The sequence below is a fragment of the Emys orbicularis genome, chromosome 13 (genome assembly GCF_028017835.1).
Source record: "Emys orbicularis isolate rEmyOrb1 chromosome 13, rEmyOrb1.hap1, whole genome shotgun sequence".
Classification (NCBI taxonomy): Eukaryota; Metazoa; Chordata; order Testudines; family Emydidae; genus Emys; species Emys orbicularis.
The window spans coordinates 10,680,050-10,700,315 of record NC_088695.1 but is presented as its reverse complement, the minus strand read 5'-3'; the positions used below and the strand labels follow the sequence as shown (position 1 = coordinate 10,700,315).

General features: G+C 48.1%; 1 protein-coding gene across 1 annotated transcript in view; it reads right to left on the bottom strand.

The window, feature by feature from the left end:
- The window catches only part of LOC135887975 (butyrophilin subfamily 1 member A1-like), a 37,912-nt gene extending 26,733 nt beyond the window's left edge, over positions 1-11,179 (bottom strand). Inside the window, exons 1-2 of the mRNA XM_065415782.1 lie at positions 11,127-11,179; positions 7,292-7,899 (exon numbers count right to left, since the gene is read on the bottom strand). The gene's annotated coding sequence lies outside the window, so the exon portion shown is untranslated. The remainder of the gene's footprint in view (positions 1-7,291; positions 7,900-11,126) is intronic.
- Between the last annotated feature and the right edge of the window lie 9,087 nt (positions 11,180-20,266).

The window sequence follows — 20,266 nt, the reverse complement described above, 5'->3', positions numbered from 1 at the left end:
AGATTCTACTCAACCTCTACGTAGATTTTACAGATGCCTGTCCTATAAAACACCAACAGTTGAGTGGAGTGAGGCACTACCAGCAATGGGGCTGCCATGTGATTAGGACAGAATAGAGAATTTGAACACAGAGTGGAATATCATACGATGAATGAATGAAGATTTGACTTCAACTTCTTTTTTAACATCACTAGTGGCTCGACCCGATCTTTGTGTTCTGTTTCCTGGGATGAAAGAAGTAGGAATTCATCTCTTGCTACTCCCAGTCACAACAGCTACAGTTGAGCGTTCTTTTTCATCATTGAATAGAATTTTGTGTTCTGAAAGAAGTCGCCTTCTGCCTGATCATGTGAATGAACTAATGAGCATATCAACTGAAAAAATGGAAGTACCGGACACACAAGAAGCCACCAAAGATGAACGCATTGCATTCAAGAAGTTAATTAACAGAGTTGTGCAAAATTATAACAAGAAACCAAGAAGGATGTAGACATAGTGCTTCATAGAAGGCTTGAGTAGCCAACTTTAATTTGTGTGATGATTTTAAAACATGACTTAAATCTAATAAAATGGTCATGAAACATTTTTCAGTTTTTACTATGGTGCCATACAGCCCACCTTCACCCTCACAGTCTCACCCCTCATCGACCCTGACACCCCCCCCGTAAATTCGAACACCCCCCCTAATTTCAATTCCTGGGGAAGCCACTGGCTGGAATCCTTTGTCACTCTCTGGGTTCCCACCCCTCCTTCTAAATGGAAAAGCACCAGGTTAAAAATGGATTCCAGTTCAGGTGACATGATCACATGTCATTGTAAGACTTCATTACCCACTTGCCAGCACACAGGTATACAGGAAGACTTGCAAATAAACAGAGCCATCTACAGTCAATTATCCTGGTTAATGGGAGCCATCAAGATTCTAAACAACCATTAATGGCCCACACTTTGCATAAATACAATAGGCCCTCAAAGTTATATTTCATATTTCTAGTTTCAGATACAAGAATGATACATACATACAAATAGGATGACCACATTCAGTAGATTATAAGCTTTGTAATGATACCTTACAAGAGACATTTTGCATGAAGCATATTCCAGTTACGTTATATTCATACTCATTAGCATATTTTCATAAAATCATACAGAATGCAATGTTACAGTGAGCACGTCTGTAGTTATAACTGGTGCATGGATATATTTAGGAATTGTATATGCTGTGACATTCATAACTTTGTTGACAACTGCTAAAAGATAGTGGACCTTGTACTTGTGATTGTATGCGTTACTTGCCTATGGTTTCACATGCTCCTATGAGTTCTAGATGAAATAGCGATACCTCTGTTTAACTTGAGACTGTAGCCGTCAGAGCCAAACCCATGGTGGTATAATAAAATTAAGCATAAATAAAATAAAAGGCTACAGAATGGGTGTCCAACAAGTGGGGCCATAAAGAATATAGAAAGCCCAATGGAAAGGAAGGTCCGAGAAAATAGATCAAAAGTCATAATGGACTAAAAGGGACACTTCCTGTATCCTGGTTTGCATTTTATGTCATTTTGTTTGTCTGTCTATGTGATGTGGTAAGAACCAAGCTCAGGGAAAATTTGCGTATGGTATCAAAATAGGGAAATAGGAGTTGTGTCAGAGGGTCTCAGCACTCACGTATGGGTAGAAACCCTATCAGGAGTGGCAGAGGGAGTCAGATGGTTTGACATCATTAATAAAGTCCCCAAACTTGTTAATAAGCTCCCCAAATTTTGGACTCCTCTGGACTACACCACCGACGGAGGATCAAGGAAAACTTTGTGGGGTACCTTGGTCACCACCACTCCTCTCGGTGCAGTCGCGTATCAAGGACAGGAAAAGTGGATGGGCCCCGGCTTTTGAGTGGGAGGGCAATGATGGGGGACGGGGATAAGGAAGGATCAGGGGCACAGGAGGGATCTGGTGCCCTGGGGAGGAGGGGCAGGAGGGAGGGGGGACCCATCTCCCTCCACCCCCTTACCTCTCAGCAGGCACCCGAAGATGAGGCTGCCTGGGGCACACAGACTGCGGGGTGTGCCTGTGGGGTGGAGGGGGGACGCGCCCAGGGGGTGGAGACAGGATGCACCCATGGAGCTCAAGATCTGGGCCCTGCCCCCATCCTGATGATGGTCAGGCACTGCTGCCCCAATTTCTGGCTCCAGTGCCAGCCTGCCCCCACAAGGTACACCCCCCACGAAGCTAGTGCTGGGGCTGGCAGGAGGCGGATGCAGCCCAGTTGACGGACACTGGGTTAGGAGTCCCAGCCTGTGGATTCGGGGGGCTCCGGCCCCAATTTGGGTGGGCCTGGATGCTAAGTGGGTGGGCCGCAGCCCACTCAGGCCCACCCGTGGCTACGCCCCTGTCTCAGTATACTCCAGCTGTAAGTGGCTGAAGGAGAAGTAAGGACAGTCCCACCACCCTTCTCAGCAGAAATAAATCCCTGTGAAATATTTAATAGGAGCAAGGAAGGGACGCCTTCTACTATTTTTCTAAGGGAAGTATGGAACAGAATAAAGTATCTGTTCAGGCATTTGTTGTGACAGACCCACAAAGGCCTTTGGAGGCCTTTGTGCGAGACTACATTAAAACCCACGCGGGAGGGTTAGTGAGAAAACCAAGTAATGGAGTTCTTTGGGCACACACGGCTCCATGGAATTTAATGTGTTCCCTCTTTAAAAAGGAATTCTTTAAAAAAAAGAAAAAAGCTCAAGAGGTGAAAGGAATAGCCATGGATTGTGTATATATGGCATGTAATATCCGGGGAAGAAGATTTAAGAGAAAAAGTAGAGCAACTGGAGGAGGCGAGGCAAGCCTTATCCAAAGAGCAGGAGACCAGTACAACATTAAAAGAGCAGTTTTGTCAAACAAGGGAAGTAAATTCCGTACTCATTTGTCAGAGGGATAGTCTAGCAAGAGACCTGACTTACATTAAACAGTTACAAAAGGCTGGTTATAAAATTATCATGTGGAGAGAGATAAAGCAATGGGGCACGAGTATTCATTTGGGCAAGAAGTGAGAACAGTGGACCTAGCTCACAGAACTCAGGTATTAGAACAAACCTGTGACATTCTGGAGGATATGTACCGTCAGGTCATAAATACTGAAAGTGAGAATGGGCTAACACCCCCCAAAAATAAGGAGGATGCCTGTATAAAGATGGAGTTGCCACCTGTATATGTTGTGAATATAAAAATTCCAGATATTCCAGTCGCTATGGTGTGGTGAGACTGAGGAAAAACGACCGACAATAAGCAGAGGTAGAATCTCACCCCCACTTACAGATTGAGAGCGAAAATCAGACAGGAAGAGCAGAAGAAAACTGAACAATCTGGGGAGTTAGGAATAGAGGAGGAATCAAACACAGAAATTCGGGACGGGGGTGGGGATGGGAGGAAGGGGAATCTGAAAGAACAGTCAGCAGTGAGGCAAGGAAAGAGAAAGTCACAGGCAGTCTTGGTGAAAATTCTGATAAGGGATTAAATATTGAAAGATTGAAACAAGAAATGGAAAGGACAGCTACTAATTGCTGTCACGAGAGCCAGAAAAAGGAAAATCAGTTACATCTCAGGAAAGAAAAAAGTCTTTGCAACCTGAAATTCCAACAAGTAATTTGATATCTTTAAACCAACTGAGCCAGAAGCAATAATGAAAGAACAAGAGCCAAAACCAAAATCTCCACAGAAACCCACCCCAGTGCCAGACCTTTCTAAGGTGCAGGCACCGACCACTGCCAAAAGAAAATGTGAAGGGTTACAGCAAAACTCCCTGTAACAAAGTGGGGCTTCCCCCTTGTTATGTTGTACGAGAGTCTTACTGTTGTGCATGAACACTGTGTGTACCTCAGTTTCCCTGTATATTACACCAATGCCTAGGTGGTGGGAATAAGGGTGTGTGACTTTTCCTGAGGCCCTCAGGGGCAGGTGAAGCTGCTCCAGCTGCCTGCACATAAGCAATGGACGGTGCCCTTCCTAACAGGAGAACCAGGAAGGGAATGTGACCAGGTGACACTTTAGCCAGGAAGCAAGACAAAGACCAGGAGGAGGGGGAGGGGCAACAGGCATGTGGGAGGTCACCTGGTTGGAAGCTAGGCAGTCTGCTGTTGGGGACTCGAAGGTGGGGGGGAAGAGTCTGAGGCATCCAGCTTGGGGTCCCCCCCAAGATGGACTTTGCTAAAAGTCACTGATTTCTGTGCTTGCAAGATCTGTTCTATGCTGTGTTCCTGTCGACTAATAAATCTTCTGTTTTACCGGCTGGCTCAGAGTCATGTCTGACTGCGGAGTTGGTGTGCAGGGCCCTCTGGCTTCCCCAGGGGTCCTGTCCAGGTGAACCCGCCAAGGGGAAGTGCCGAAGAGGCTCCTTGCCCTGGGCAGCGTGCCCTGAGGGGAGTCACGCTACCCAGAGTCCTGGCTGGCTTCATACAGAGCAGTTCCAGGGCATAGGGCCCAGGGCCGGCTCTAGGCACCAGCGCTCCAAGCATGTGCTTGGGGCAGCACTTTCCAAGGGGCGGCAGTCCAGCCCCCCCGCCTGTTCTTTTTTTTTCCCTTGGGGCACAAAAAGCCGGGAGCTGGCCCTGAACCAAGATGTTCCCTGTCAGCTGAAAGAACAGGAGTACTTGTGGCACCTTAGAGACTAACAATTTTATTAGAGCATAAGCTTTCGTGGGCTACTGCCCACTTCTTCGGATGCATCCGAAGAAGTGGGCAGTAGCCCACGAAAGCTTATGCTCTAATAAATTTGTTAGTCTCTAAGGTGCCACAAGTACTCCTGTTCTTTTTGCGGATACAGACTAACACGGCTGCTACTCTGAAACCTGTCAGCTGAGGCTTTCAGGCTGCGCTGGAACTGACACTGCAGTTCTGGCTGCAGTCGCTAGATGGCGCTCATGGCAGCCTGAGTCGCACAGGCTGGACGGCAGTTCAGGCTGCCCGGCCACTGGAGAGCCGGAGCATCATCCCCCGGAGCTGAGCCCGGCTGCGGCGGTGAGAGGGGCTCAGCTCTGGGGGATGATGCTCCGGCTCTCCAGTGGCCGGGCAGCCTGAACTGCAGCCCAGCCTGGGTGTGAGGAGCCGGGGCGGGAGGGAAGCGGGGACGGGGGGGAGGGGTCCTGCTGCCGCTGCTGCTCTGAGTCACCCCAGGGTGGCGCGGCGTTTCCCCGCCCAAGGGGGCTGTGCAGGGCGCCGCCGGGCTGGGCAGGGGGCGTGGATCCCGGCTCGCGCGCTGATAGGGCGAGTGGCTGGGCAGCCCGAGCTGCCAGGGAGCTGCCGCCGCCCCCTCCTGCCCCCGGACCCAGCCCGCTGCGCACCTCCCCCGCCTCAGCCCCGCGCTGCCTGCCCTGGGCGGGGAGAGGCAGAGCCCGGCTCCGAGCGGGGCAGCGGGGGATACTGCTCTGCCGGGGGACCCCCGCGGCTCAGGCACCTGGGGGTCAGTGTCTGTCCTCTCGGTTCTGCCTGCACGGGGCTGAGGAAGCAGCTGTCAGCACCTGCTCCTCTCAGCCCTTGTACCCCCATCCCGCTCGCAGCCCCTCCACTTGTACCTCCCCCCATCACTCCTTCACCACACCCCTTCCCCTTGTACTCTCCCTTCACCCGCACTTCTCCCCTTGTACCCTCCCCCAGCCCTCTCCTCCCGCACCTCCCCCCTTCCCCTGCACCTCTTCTCCCGCAACCTTCCTGATACCCCCTCTCCTCCTCCACCCTCCTCTGCGAGTACATCACACCCCGCTTCTCTGCCAGTGTAGAGCCCCCAAGCACCCCCACACCCGCTCCTCTGCCTGAACGCTCTTTACTAGCTCCCCATCCCTTTCTGGGTACAAGGTTTGAGGGTTAGTCCCTATGCCTTCCATGTGCATTTGGAGCACTAAAGATGGGGTTGCGGAGGACGGGGGGGGGGGGGGGCGAGATTTATACTAAAGTGAAATAAAAATAGGAGAAACGGTTTGATCCCCACTGTAAGTGTAAATGGGGATTGCTGTGGTGAACAAGGAGGTCATGTTTGGCGGGGGGAGCTCAGGGCTGGGGCAGCAGGGGGTGCAGGCGGGGGGGGGGAACAGAGAGCCCAGGGCTGGGGCGTCAGGGGGTGCGGGTGGTGGAGGGCATTTTGGGGGGGGGGGAAAGAGCCCAGGGCTGGGGTGGGGGGCAGCCAAATTTTTTTTTTGCTTGGGGCGGCAAAAAACCTAGAGCCGGCCCTGATAGGGCCTGTGACTCCATCACACTTCCCACCTAAATTGTCTACTGTAGAAGCTGCCCAGACTTGGGAGGTACCGGTTCCTCTAAAGGGAAAGGGACCCCAGACTCCCCAATATAACTGTGAAAGAGGAGAAAGCATCAATTTCTAATGTGGAACCATTAGAATCCAGTGGTCATGTCTCTCCAATGGCCATGGTGAGGGGCAGCCATTTCTAATGGATTTGCCTTCACAGCAAGAGACATTTATGAGTGACAATCCCTGGCAGGGCCAGGTTTAGGAAGTGCGGGGCCCGATTCGAATACCCAGCGGTGGTCCGGGTCTTCGGCAGCGGGTCCTTCACTCACTCCGGGTCTTCCGCGGCACTGAAGCACCCACCACCGAAATGCCGCCGAAGACCCGGAGCGAGTGAAGGATCCGCCACCAAAGTGCCACCGAAGACCCGGACCACCGCCAGGTGAGTAAAAATAAAAAGGCGCCTAAGTTAGGTGCTCTTCTTTAGGGCGCGGGGCCCAATTTGGGGGAATCGGCATAAAGCCGGCCCTGATCCCTGGGATGTGTGTATTTAAGTTTATTTGTGTTTAATAGCAAGATATAAAATATATTTTTAAAATAGCTATCCCAACACTAGGCAGACAATTATCAACACTATCCAACCAGGAAAAAAAAAAAAAAAAAAAAAAAAAAAACACCCTAGAACTGAAATTTCCACACCTCCTCCCCGAAAACCTTAGTCCACGATAAATAATGCACAACTTTGCTTATTCCCCTGAGAACTTCAACTCTGCTTGAACATCTGTCTTTATGCAAACTACTTCTACTGAGGTTTTCTTTTGGGGTGGGGGAGAGAAAAAGGGGGGATTGAAAAAGAGAAAAAAAATAGATGGTATTGTGACAATCAGGGTCCAGACACCCCAGAGGGAGAACTGGGGTAGTGAAGCCCAAAGAACAAGGACTCGTTTTGTCCTGTGTTGGTCCTACACCTAGCACTATGGGCCCTGACCATGACTGGGCTTCCCCGGTGCTATTACAATACAAATAAATAAGAACAACAATTAAGAAGTAACCAAAGCTCACCTATTGGCAGAAGTTTCCCAGTGTTTTCATGATCTCATAGGTTCTTACAGCTTCTCTTAATTCCTCATCTCTTCTCTCGCATTGCAAGCAAATCTTTCCATTTAAGAGCCTGCATAATTAATTATTTAGAGTCGCTTCTCCTCGTGGATTTAATTGAAGGGTTTGGTTTGATTTCCACTGAACAGAAGTGTCTCTCTCGATGCTTTGACCCACTCGGAAAATAAACGCGGAGAAGTAACAGGAACAGGACAGTCATTCAGCCCTTAAAGACGCACACACAGTCCTACCGAAGGGTAAGTTTCCATGGCAGCAGCAGACTTATTTTCCAGGGAGCTCATGTTCAGCTGATTATCCACCAGGCTCTTTTCCAGGTATCCCTCTTCGAATGAAGGTAACAGGTTTGAGGAGACTCTTTTGCTGTTCTTCAAAACCTTACTGACTCGTTTGTTTTTCAACACTTTTTTCACCTCACTCCCAGAACGAAACCTCCCTTAGCAAACCCATAAAAAAAATAACCTTGTTCCTCATCTGGCATGTATGGTCATACTGCAAGATCTAAAGATCGAAGCCCAGCCCATATCTGTTCTCAGACAGGAGTCAATGTGTAACTGAAAGGAGAAATTATAAAGTAACATGAGGATAGTCAACTATAGAGTGATCTTGGCATAAGACAACACAGGTTGGAACTATTACTGTTCATATGAACTACATCCCACGTCAGCATTCCTCCAAATAAAACAGTGTTCCCCAAACTTTTGAGGGTCACACCCCTCCCTTACCTCTGTCCACACTCCCCCAGGAGCGGGGCTGCAGCCAGGGGCTGAGGCTGGGGCAGGGCAGCGCTATGGCTGGGGATGGGGCCAGGGACGAGGCTAAGAGCGGGACCAGAGCAGAGCTGGGAGCAGAGTGGGGCTGGGTGGTGCTCTCTCCCTGCCCCGCATGGAGGCTGGCCTAGGCCCTGCCATGCCCTCCCCCCCCCGACTTTCCTCCATGCCCCATTAGGGGGCGTGCCCCCAGTTTGGGGACCTCTGAAATAAAGGCTACTGATCACCAGGCACAATGCAGGGATGTCTCTGGAAAACAATACACTGAATCATTGGGAATACCCACCAGATCCTCGACACGGCAACAAACAGAACAATGAGGGGAAAGAACTCTTTTCAGGCTGGGGAGTTTTACTCTTCGGAGGAGACAGAATGTCGTGTGTGTGCGATACATATAGAATAGCCCAGCTACATATACAGAACGGTCAGCAGACATATCTGTCATTTCTTTTCTTTTCTAAAATAGCATGCGCACCTTCTGAATTTTCTGCTGTACTCCAATTATATTTCCCCAACATAAAAAGCCCCTTTTTATACAGACAACCCACCTAGGTTTCATTTGCAGATTTCTGCCAGCAGCGGGTGTTGAATTTATAATACACAAGTGTTACTTCCATTTACTAACCACTCTTAAGTTCTGCTCAGCCACCTAGGGCAGTGGTTCTCAACTGAGGTTACACATACCCTTGGGGTATGCCAACGCCTTCCAGGGGGTACATCAACTCATCTAGATATTTGCCTAATTTTACAACAGGCTACATAAAAAGCACTAGCAAAGTCAATGCAAACTAAAATGTCATACAGACAATGACTTGTTTATACTGCTCTATATCCTATACACTGAAATGCAAGTACAAATTTATATTCCAATTGATTTATTTTATAATTATATGGTAACAATGAGAAAGGAAGCACTTTTTCAGTACTAGTGGCTGTGACACTTTTGTATTTTGATGTCTGATTTTGTAAGCAAGTCGTTTTTAAATGAGGTGGAACTTGGGGGTAGGCAAGACAAATCAGCCTCCTGAAAAGGGTACAGTCGTCTGGAAAGGTTGGGAGCCACTGTCCTAGGGTATGAAAACTAGATGGTGAGCAATTCTCATACATACTCTGCATGCAGTGTAATTCATTTGCTGTGTGGTCATTAGGCTCCAGCCTACCAGGAGAAATTAACTCTTTATTGAATGTAACATTTTTAATACAGCTTTTCCTAAGGGGTGATGGGTGCCACACACTAGCTGGGGCTGACTGTCAGAGAGACCCTCTAGGGCCTGCTCACAGCCATGATTTGATCCCCATGTGTGTGCAGAAATCTGTGGGTAGAATCAGTCAACCTTAAGAAAAGTGCTTATTTTTTCAGGGGAGCGGGGGCTGTATCTTAGGAAACTCTTGGTCAAATGACCCCAATTTTGGATCTCCAGCCCCATCCCAGCCCCCTGTAAGGCACATCAAATTTCAAAGCAATCCAAGCATACATGCTGAGTTTAGAGTGCTTAGAAACATCATCATTTAAACAGAAAGGGCTTCTCAATTCTAACAACAGTGGATCTGGGGTAACGCTCACAAACCCCAGTCGTGGGTGGGCAGGATCCAACCTCAGACCTCTGGAGCTAAATGCCTGAGCCTCCACTGCATGAGCTAAAAGCCACAGAGCTCTCAGCCAGCACTGTAGCACACTCATTCATGTCTAAGTGGTCTAGGTGCCACTACATGGGACAGAGCACCACACCCAGCAGGCATGGGTTACACTGGCCCTGCCCTAGAATTTGCCAGCTGTCTGGTTGGCCTGAGGCTTCTCTGTTGCGCACCTTGTCTACACTGAGGGCAGAGGACGGACGTAACGGCTCCCTCCTGCCACGGGGATGCAGATGGGCAGAAATTGCACCCACACTCTAGAGCAACAGGTTCTCCGCAATACACCAGAGCGACGGCACCAGTAGCTTCATCCTGGAGACATCCCATAGGGTTCCCTGAGGCCCTGGCCAGGGTCGGCGCTTCCACTAGGCGACCCTAGGCGTTTGCCTAGGGCAGCAGGATTTGGGGGGCAGCATTTTGCTGTCCTCGGCGGAAATTAGGCGGCGGGTCCTTCACTCGCTCCGGGACCTGCCTCCAAAGTGCCCCAAAGATGCAGAGTGGAAGGACCCCCGCCGCCGAATGCTCAGAGGAGGAGCGCTGCCGCCTAGGGCGGCAAAAACCCTGGCGCCGCTCCTGGCCCTGGCTGGCTCCCCTGGACAGTTTCACTTCCCTAAGCTCAGGAACATGCTCTGGCTGCTGCTGTGAGCAGGTAGGTGTTTCCCGCCCTGAAGCTGAGCCGGTGGGAATAGAGAAGTGGAGGCTTCTATAAAAGGTGCAGTATTGGTAACCCGCACTGCTCAAAACTAATGAGTCAGCCCCGCGCCTCCCAAGGATCGTGCAATAAGCCCCCCAGAGGAGAAGATTAATAAAACAAGATGATGCTGGGTTTTGGGATGTCAATGTCTGAACTCCCCCTGCCGGGCCTGGGGTGTGTGTGTCACACTTAGCTGTCCCCCATCTTTACCGAGCAAGGTGATTTCTGCCCCAGGGCACAAGCTCCCACCCCCTCCTCTGCCCGGCCTCAACCCTCAAATCAATTCCCCCCCCCCACCCCCGAGCAGTTCTGCCCCCAGATCTGACACCTCGATTCTACCCCGCCCCCAGCCGAGCAATAGGCCGGTCCGGTCAGGCTGCACCAGCCCGCATCGGAGAGACACCGACCCGCCCCCGCCCCCTCAGGAGAAGGGGGGCTGGGAGCGGTACAGCTGCTGCCCCTCCTAGCGGGGAAAGGAGCAAAATCCCGGACTCGCCCCCGCCCTTCCAGGCACGGTCTGCCCTACCGCTCCCAGCTCCCCCCCGCCCCCGCCCCAGGTAACGTCGGGTGGGGTGGGGTGAGGGGGGGGGAGAAAATAATTTTACTTGCACCACTGCCCCCCCACCACATCTGCCCCAGCTCCCACACCAGTTCCACCCCCACATCCTCCTCCCAGCCTCACCTCTGCTCCTTCGGCAGCTCCTGGGTTCCTCACGCCCCCTCCCAGGCCTGGGGCGGGCAGTGGGGTCCCCTCTCCCCCTTGCCAGGCTCTGTGTTGCGTGACGAAGCAGAGGCTGGGCTGGCGGCTACTTGCCGCTGGGGGGAGGAGAAAACAGCTGAGCTGCGGTCACATGATTTCTGAGACTCCCCCACTTATCGGTATTTACAACTTCGCTGTTTCCTGAGCAGGCTGCAGGGGCCGGAACATGCTCAGTAACGTCCACTGAAGCCGCTGCCCTCACTTGCATCCCAGCCAGCTCCCCTGTGAGGAGAAGTTAATAAAACCGGGACTTTTCAGCATGGAAAAGGGACGACTAAGGGGGGATATCACAGAGGTCTATAAAGGCATGACCGGTGTTAGGGTGACCAGATGTCCCGACTTTATAGGGACAGTCCCGATTTTGGGGTCTTTTTCTTATATAGGCTCCTATTACCCCCTCACCTCCATCCCAATTTTTTACACTTGCTGTCTGGTCACCCTAACCGGAGTGGAGACAGTAAATAAGGAAGTGTTATTTACTCCTTCTCATAACACAAGAACTACGGGTGACCAAATGAAATTAATAGGCAGCGGGATTAAAACAAACAAAAAGAAGTATTTCTTCACACAACTCAGAGTCAACCTGTGGAACTCTTTGCCAGAGGATGTTGTGAAGGCCAAGACCATTGCAGGGTTCAAAAAAGAACTAGATAAGTTCATGGAGGATAGGTCCATCAATGGCTATTAGCCAGGGTAGCAAGGAATGGTGTCCCTAGCCTCTGTTTGCCAGAAGCTGGGAATGGGCAACAGGGAATGGATCACTGGATGATCACCTTCCAACAGTGATCAATACCAGGTGCTTCAGAAGGAATAAACAGAACAGGTAATCATCAAGTGATCCATCCCCTGTCCATTCTCAGCTTCTGGCAAAGTGATTCACAGCCTAGCGATGAGGCTAGTGATGTTTCACCTCCGTGTAGCTAATCAAGGTGAACACGAGTCTGCCGAGCCATCCCCCATAGTTCCTCTTGTCCAGTTACACTAAGGTGAAACTATCACTTGCCTTGTCCACACTAGGATTGTACAATGAGAGAGAGAAACCTCCCGCCTAGTACAGTCAAACCCTCAGACACTGTTTCTTGAAGCAGCTCTATGGGTAGTGGGAGGAGCCCTGGGCCAGCTGGAGCCCCCCCAGCTGTGTCACGCTGTGCCTCCCTGTCTGAGACCCCAAGCTACCCCATGGGGAAAGCTCACATCCAGGGAGATCACTGATGAACCCAGGAAGCTGAGTAGCACATGACACCTCAGCGGTCCTGGAACCTGCATGGTGCATAATAATAAGCAAAAACTTCCCTGTGCAAACCTGCAACCGGCAGCTGCAGCTGTGCCAGGGGAGGCTTAGCCTGCCCTGGCCTATTATACCTGCTGCCTATGAACAGGTCCCATCCTATGAACACCCCGGTGGCCACCCCAGCAATTGCGGATTGGAAGAAGAAATGGTAACAATGTATTTCACACATTTTTAGCCACCTTTGAGTACAATTCAATACAGCTGGAAATGAAGTCAGTACAGCTTGACCAGCCACCACGCTGCAGGGGCAGCGAGTTATATGGGCCTGTGGTGGCCCTGCTCCAGCAAATTCAGAGCCAGGGGGGCTTGGCTCCACCAATGTTCAGGGCCGGGTCTCTCCCCCGACTCTGCCAGCCACCCTGCCACTGTGACAGCGATTGACACGGCCCTCACCTCATGAATACCCCCACTGCACCCCTCATGCACCGTCAACTCTACCCCCTTATTTCCCCCCCCAGCTCCCACCCCTCATCAGTGTCCTCTTTTTGGGCACCTGGAATATGGTCACCCTAGTAACAAACATACAATATCAGAGGGGTAGCTGTGTTAGTCTGAATCTGTAAAAAGCAACAGAGGGTCCTGTGGCACTTTTAAGACTAACAGAAGTATAAATACAATAAAATCTCACCATTCTACATGCAGTGGATTACACACATTTCAACGGCAAAATATTCAGCAGCTCATGAGTTTTCCAACGATCCCTCACCAGGTATATGTTGTAATCTGACTTTCTGCACATCCTAGGCCATTATACCCCACCCAGTTAAGTTACCCCTGCAAAAAGCCCAATCATCTGGATTAGACTAAAGCATTACAACCATCTGGAGACTAAACTATTGTCTGCCACAGGCCGGGAATTGGCGGGACTGGGGTGCATCACTGTCCAAGGCCCCTGCAATGGCAAGGAATGCCTTTGGTGAGATACCCCCAGATGATTCTAGCAAGGCAACTCACACCCCATGCTGTGGAGCTAGGTGGGGGGAAAAAACCAAGGTCCCTACTGTAACAGAATCCCTGGGGTGCCCCCTTAACTCTCCAGCCTGGGCTGTCTCTCTCAATGCTTTGTTAGTGATAAGCAGCAAACCCCTCCAGGTGCAGTTATCACTCAGCACAACAGCATTTGGAGCTCCACACCCAGCTAGATTGCATGAATGCTCCCTGAGCCACTGATGAATCACACAGAGAAAGGTACAGGCCAATTGCTTCCCAGCCTTGCATCCCAGAACTGTACTGTCTTGCCCTGGTCAGAAGCCTCATCAGTGTAAGTTTATTACCCAGTTCACCACTCCCTCAGTGTGGAGAGGACACACACTAGCCTTTGTAAACTGATCTGAGATTTCCCAAACACTTCAACCAAAACACACTGTTTTAGGTGAAATACAAAACAGATTTATTAGCTACAGAAAGAGATTGTAAGTGATTATAAGTGGTAGGCATAAAAGGTCAGAGATAGTTGTTTAAGAAAATAAAAGATAAGCGCATAATCTAAATCTGAAACCCTATTACAATCGGCAGTATTTAGATTAAGCAATTTTCTCACCCCTCACTGGACATTACAGTTCTTAATACACAGGCTTCTCTCTCAAGCCTGGGACCAGTCTCCTCAGTTAAAGTCTCTGATCTTTCCAGCGTTCTTGTTGCTTCCAGCATGAGTGGGGGAGAAGAAAGGTAAAAGCATGATGCCACTGTCCCTTATTTCATATCCTCAGTCCGTGCCTGGAAAATACTAGCCCAGACGTGTCCTGGTGGGCTTTGCTGAATCACAGGGTTGAGCAATCCCCCTGGTGCTGTCTTATGCAACTGACATTGAATTGTAAATCCCTTGATTACAGCCCCTGTTGATTAATTGTCATTGACCACCCTCCTGGGAGTGGTTTGCCTTCTTTGTATGTCACTAGCAAACTTACACCATATTTCAGTAACAAGCATACAGCAAAATCTCACACCTCGATACACACTAATGAGATATGTATCTTGAAAGAACAGTGGGTTTCAGCAGATCATGCTCTTTCATATGATATCCTACATAGCCTGCTTTGCATAAAATATATCATAATTATATGACAGGGTTGGATATGGGGGTTCCATGGTGCTTGCTTTGAGGTACAGAGTACCACACCTTCAGTAAAATTTCTTCCTGACCTCAAAATGTGGATCATTTTTGCCCCTGAGCATGTGAACAAGACACACCAGCCAAGCATCTGAGAAAGATAATTTTTTAAGCCATCCCAGTCAATGTCCCATCTCCAGCCATGGCCAATCTCTGACGCTTCAGAGGAAGGAGAAAACATAAAACCCAGAATACATAAGGGAAGGGGTATTTCTTTCCTGATGCCTGCAGGAGACCATCTGAAACCCTGAAGCATGAGATTTTGGACAAAAGACAAGACTAAATGGGCCACCCAGGCCACCAATCCCCATCTCTCAGCATCGCAGGCAATCACATAATTATACAATCCCACTCATCAATTTATCAAACTCTATTTTAAATCTAATTTAGCTATTTGTTCCTACTCCTCCATTCTTTGGAATGTGTTGTCCCACCCACCACCCTCAACATGACTTCCCTGCACAGCTACCTTCTCAATTCTTGTTTTCCTGAGTTGAGCACAAAAGTCAGGAATCGGCTCAGGGTAGGGGATATGTGCAGGGGTTAGACAAGAAACAGCACGGAACTGGACTGGTATTGAGAGAAACTGTAAGTGTCTTCAGGATACCTGGTTATATGTTTGAGATAGTTCTAGGAGAGCAGCAGAGCGCGCTAGGGCTATGGTATAGTGCTTTCATGCATTTACTTTTACATGTTTTGCTGCAAGAGTTCACAGGGACAGATTGTGTCCCAGATAAGTGGGTGGGTGTATGCAAATGAGGAGTGTATGGGAGCAGCCAGGGAAACCGGTGAGATGAACCAAACTAACCAGGCTGAAATAATTCTCTGTCTTGTAGTGGAATCCTGTGTTAGGTCTTTTACAAGAACTCTTTGCTGAATAGAGTTTTACAGTACTATGACTGTATGCAATCACTTGGTTTAATGCTTTTTGGGGGGGTTAAACCTTCTATTCTCCCCTTGGGGTGGCTGACCCTGATTGTCACAACAGATGCCTGTGTCAACATTTCTATTCTTTCTTTTTTAACCAGAAAATATCCTCAGTTTTTTCACTTTCTGTGAGCTCTTTGCTGCAGTTTACAACCCCATCCTTCCTTATCACTAGAATCAACATATTTTTCTGTAGCCCAAGAACATTACTATCCTTTCAGTTTGATTTCCTTTATGAGCTGACAATCCAGGCAAGTAAAGTGATCAACAAGTTGTATATCTTTAAATATGTTGTTAGCCCCATTGAATTTAATAGGCCAACTCACAGGCTTAAAGTTAAGCATGTGCTTAAGTGCTTTGCTGGATCAAAGACTAAGAGACCAACAGGACAAGGACAAAGAATAGTAACGTTTACCTGGGAGCAGCACAATGTGTATTCCCTGTAACTAGGTCTAGTTGAAAAATTTCCATCAAAATTGGTTTTTGACAGAAAATTAAGCTTCTGAATACATGAAATGTTTCACAGAGAGCATGAAAAATTTCAACTTTTGGTTGAAAACTGAGAAATTTGTGGTTAAAAATTTTCAGTTTTTTTGTGTTTCACGTTTTGGATGAAAAGTCAAAAATTTCTATGGAACATTCAACCAAAACATTTGTTCTTCATTTTAATATGATTTTTTTTTTCAGGGGGAGGAGAGCAGAGAGGAAGATTTTCCAAACAGCTCTACCGTAATCCTTTCAGAGGAAAGATGGTGTCTTTTCTGGGTTTGAATAGTGAACAACATAATGTGGTCCCATCACTGTTGGAGCTTTTAGACTCATAGACTCTAAGGTCAGAAGGGACAATTATGATAATCTAGTCTGACCTCCTGCACAACGCAGGCCACAGAATTTCACCCAGCACTGGAATGCGTTACCTAGGGAGGTGGTGGAATCTCCTTCCTTGGAGGTTTTTAAGGCCCGGCTTGACAAAGCCCTGGCTGGATGATTTAGTTGGGAATTGGTCCTGCTTTGAGCAGGGGGTTGGACTAGATGACCTCCTGAGGTCCCGTCCAACCCTGATATTCTATGATTCTATGATTCACCCACGCCTGTAACAAACCCCTAACCTATGCCTGAGTTATTGAAGTCCTCCAGCAAGTGACTCGTGCCCCACGCTGCAGAGGAAGGCGAAAAACCTCCAGGCCTCTGCCAATCTGCCCTGGAGGAAAATTCCTTCCTGACCGCAAATATGGTGATCAGTTAAACCCTGAGCATGTGGGCAAGACTCACCAGCCAGCACCCAGGAAAGAATTCTCTGTAGTAACTCAGAGCCCACCCCATCTAACATCCCATCACAGACCATTGGGCATATTTACCTGCTAATAATCAAAGATCAATTAATTGCCAAAATTAGGCTATCCCATCATACCATCCCCTCCATAAATTTATCAAGCTTAGTCTTGAAGCCAGATAGGTCTTTTGCCCCCACTACTCCCCTTGGAAGGCTGTTCCAGAACTTCACTTCTCTAATGGTTAGAAACCTTCGCCTAATTTCAAATCTAAACTTCCTAATGTCCAGTTTATATCCATTTGTTCTTGTGTCCACATTGGTACTAAGTTTGAATAATTCCTCTCCTTCCGATATTTATCCCTCGGATATATTTATAAAGAGCAATGATATCTCCCCTCAGCCTTCTTTTGGTTAGGTTAAACAAGCCAAGCTCTTTGAGTCTCCTTTCATAAGACAGGTTTTCCATTCCTCGGATCATCCTAGTAGCCCTTCTCTGTACCTGTTCCAGTTTGAATTCATCCTTCTTAAACATGGGAGACCAGAACTGCACCCAATATCCCAGAAGAGGTCTCACCAATGCCTTATATAACGGTACTAACACCTCCTTATCTTTACTGGAAATACCTCGCCTGATGCATCCCAAGACCTCATTAGCTTTTTTAACGGCCATATCACATTGGCGGCTCATAGTCATCCTGTGATCAACCAATACTCCGAGGTCCTTCTCCTCCTCTGTTACTTCCAACTAATGTGTCCCCAATTTATAACCAAAATTCTTGTTATTAATCCCTAAATGCATGACCTTACACTTTTCACTATTAAATTTCATCCTATTACTATTTACTCCAGTTTACAAGGTCATCCAGATCTTCCCGTATGATATCCCGGTCTTTCTCTGTATTAGCAATACCTCCCAGCTTTGTGTCATCCGCAAACTTTATTAGCACATTCCCACTTTTTGTGCCAAGGTCAGTAATAAAAAGATTAAATAAGATTGGTCCCAAAACCAATCCCTGAGGAACTCCACTAGTAACCTCCTTCCAGCCTGACAGTTCACCTTTCAGTATGACCCGTGGTAGTCTCCCCTTTAACCAGTTCCTTATCCACCTTTCAATTTTCATATTGATCCCCATCTTTTCCAATTTAGCTAATAATTCCCCATGTGGAACCGTAACAAATGCCTTACTGAAATCGAGGTAAATTAGATCCACTGCATTTCCTTTGTCTAAAAAAATCTGTTACCTTCTCAAAGAAGGAGATCAGGTTGGTTTGGCACGATCTACCTTTTGTAAAGCCATGTTGTATTTTGTCCCACTTACCATTGATCTCAATGTCCTTAACTACTTTCTCCTTCAAAATTTTTTCCAAGACCTTGCATACTACAGATGTCAAACTAACAGGCCTATAGTTACTCGGCTCACTTTTTTTCCCTTTCTTAAAAACAGGAACTATGTTAGCAATTCTCCAGTCATACGGTACAACTCCTGGGCATTACCAGGTATAAATGCTTAATAATAATAAATAAAATTTGCACTGAACTAAACATAAAATTTCAGTGTGCTTCTGCAGAGCTCTGAAATTTAAGACAGGTTTCAGAGTAGTAGCCGTGTTAGTCTGTATCCGCAAAAAGAACAGGAGTACTTGTGGCACCTTAGAGACTAACAAATTTATTAGAGCATAAGCTTTCGTGGGCCACAACCCACTTCTTCGGATGCATATAGAGTGGAACATATATTGAGATTATATATACACACACACATACAGAGAGCATGAACAGGTGGGAGTTGTCTTACCAACTCTGAGAGGCCAATTAAGTAAGAGAAAAAAACTTTTGAAGTGATCATCAAGATAGCTCAGTACAGTCAGTTGATAAGAAGTGTGAGAATACTTACAAGGGGGGAGAGATTCAATGTTTGTAATGGTTCAGCCATTCCCAGTCCTTGTTCAATCCTCAGTTGATTGTATCTAGTTTGCATATCAATTCCAGCTCAGCAGTCTCTCGTTGGAGTCTGTTTTTGAAGTTTTTCTGTTGTAAGATAGCCACCCGCAGGTCTGTCATTGAATGGCCAGACAGGTTAAAGTGTTCTCCAACTGGTTTTTGAGTATTATGATTCCTGATGTCAGATTTGTGTCCATTAATTCTTTTGCGTAGAGACTGTCCGGTTTGGCCAATGTACATGGCAGAGGGGCATTGCTGGCACATGATGGCATATATCACATTGATAGATGTGCATGTGAATGAGCCCCTGATGGTATGGCTGATGTGATTAGGTCCTATGATGATGTCACTTGAATAGATATATGGACAGAGTTGGCATCAGGCTTTGTTACAAGGATAGGTTCCTGGGTCAGTGTTTTTCTTCAGTGATGTGTGGTTGCTGGCGAGTATTTGCTTTAGGTTGGGGGGCTGTCTGTAAGCGAGGACAGGTACTCTCACAGATCTTGGGAGACAGAAAGGATCATCTTTCAGGATAGGTTGTAGATCTCTGATGATGCGCTGGAGTGGTTTTAGTTGGGGGCTGAAGGTGACAGCTAGTGGTGTTCTGTTATTTTCTTTGTTGGGCCCGTCTTGTAGGAGGTGACTTCTGGGTACTCGTCTGGCTCTGTCAATCTGTTTTTTCACTTCAGCAGGTGGGTATTGTAGTTTTAAGAATGCTTGATAGAGATCTTGTAGGTGCTTGTCTCTATCTGAGGGATTGGAGCAAATGCGGTTATATCTTAGAGCTTGGCTGTAGCCAATGGATTGTGTGGTGTGTCCTGGATGGAAGCTGGAGGCATGAAGGTAAGTGTAGCGGTCAGTAGGTTTCCGGTATAGGGTGGTATTTATGTGACCATCGCTTATTAGCACAGTAGTGTCCAGGAAATGGACCGCTTGTGTGGATTGATCTAGGCTGAGGTTGATGGTGGGATGGAAATTATTGAAATCATGGTGGAATTCCTCAAGGGCTTCTTTTCCATGGGTCCAGATGATGAAGATGTCATCAATGTAGCGCAAGTAGAGTAGGGGCGTTAGAACAACGCTTCCTTAGCTCTCGTCCCCTAAGTCAGCCATAAAAATGTTGGCATACTGTGGGGCCATGCGGGTACCCATAGCAGTGCCGCTGACTTGAAGGTATATATTGTCCCCAGATGTGAAATAGTTGTGGGTGAGGACAAAGTCACAAAGTTCAGCCACCAGGTTAGCTGTGACATTATCGGGGATACTGTTCCTGATAGCTTGTAGTCCATCTTTGTGTGGAATATTGGTGTAGAGGGCTTCTACGTCCATAGTGGCCAGGATGGTGTTTACAATCCATCGGTGATCTTCCAGAAGTTTCCTCAGGAAGTCAGTGGTGTCTCGAAGATAGCTGGGAGTGCTGGTAGCGTAGGGCCTGAGGAGAGAGTCCACATAACCAGACAAGCCTGATGTTAGGGTGCCAATGCCTGAGATGATGGGGCATCCAGGATTTCCAGGTTTATGG